Source organism: Nasonia vitripennis, chromosome 2, assembly GCF_009193385.2.
Source record: "Nasonia vitripennis strain AsymCx chromosome 2, Nvit_psr_1.1, whole genome shotgun sequence".
Taxonomy (NCBI): Eukaryota; Metazoa; Arthropoda; class Insecta; order Hymenoptera; family Pteromalidae; genus Nasonia; species Nasonia vitripennis.
In genome coordinates this window covers 4,962,212-4,963,778 of record NC_045758.1, presented here as the reverse complement: position 1 = coordinate 4,963,778, position 1,567 = coordinate 4,962,212, and positions in this window count along the sequence as shown.

The following is a 1,567-nucleotide window of genomic DNA, read 5'->3' as shown; positions in this document are numbered from 1 at the left end:
AGTAGCGAATCGTATTACCGACGGTGCATTATTATTATATATCTTATCATTATAACGTATAGTTCAAAGTGCATAACCGCGAAATTTCGAACGTTATATCCGTGATGTAATTACAGAAAACTGATTGACTACACGATTTTACATGAAATTTTTTTACCATTTTCAGTGCACCGAAGGTAAACAAGTATGAGACACGCACCTAACCATCGCGTTATAGTATACCTACTGTAGGTAAAAGCTCACGAACGAGAGCTTGCAAAACTTGGAGAGATGTCACCGTGGAGTACAATTGCAATGCGTTTAATTTTGTGCGACCCTATACCATTAAAAGTTCTAATTTTCATATATATATATATATATATATAATTTCTTTAGGTTTCAGAGTACCTAAGCTAACATATAGATAGGATGAATTTCTCAACTATATCTGTGCATAGAGATATAGTATAATCAAGACGAAAAGCCCCTTGACGGGACTTCCCCGCATCATCAGCGGGACAAATAAGCGCGTTTACGTATATAATACAGTTTTCCGCGTATGGATCAGCGCCCGGTGTGTCTTCTCTATTTACGCGGGCGAGTCGAGAGTAAGAGCGCCGTCGGCGTCTGGCTGGCGCGGACGGCCAAAATATCGACCGCTATATATACATATATATATACATGCCCGCACACAGACTCTGCCACATCCTCGCTCGCACTTTCGCTCGATTTTTCGAGTCGCTGATGTATATACCTATAGCTATATCTGCTATTGGCCGCTGCAGCTTCTGCATATACTCTCGCGATGCAATGATTGCCATATTTTGCGGATCGTATTCCTTTTGAAAAATTATCCCAAAAGCTGCATACGTTCACCCTCGTCATCTCACTTTACTGATGCAGCAGTAGCAGCAGCAGCAGCAGCAGCAGCAGCAGCGGCAGCTCTCGAGTGTGTCTGGCTCTTTACCCCCTCGGAAATCTCGCGAGCTGACGCGGCATCGCGCGACGTTCGGTCGAGATGATTCTCCTCGTCGTTTTGCGAGTACAGCACTGCACCGTTTCGTATAAGGAGACGGCAAGTTGCGCGAGGAGATGCGTTTGCGCTGAATTTCACGCCTTATTTAACCCTCGAGAGCTGTATAGCCGAGGAGAGAGAGACACGTCGACGATATATAGTCTTGAGATGTATAGACGCCGGGGGTGGGTCTATTGTATACAGGTGTGCTATTATTATAATGTGCTATTAGTATAAATCACGATTACACTCTTTCGCAGCGCAAACATCTCAAATTCGATTCGAATGTGCGGACGCAGCGACGGACGCACCTCGTTCCAATTACAAATTCAGACATATATACATATATATATATATAAATACAGCGAATTCCTCGATGCACCGCGCGACAGTCCCTTACTCAGCGAAACAATATCCGATCAACTTTCCTCGGCCGCTTAAATAGCCGTCGATTTGCATTTATCCCCTTATACGACGTAAAGAGAGAGAGAGAGATTTAGATTTATTTATTTAGATTTATTAACATAATACCGCTGCATAGTAGTCGCCCCTTTTTTCTCATCCCCCGAATAC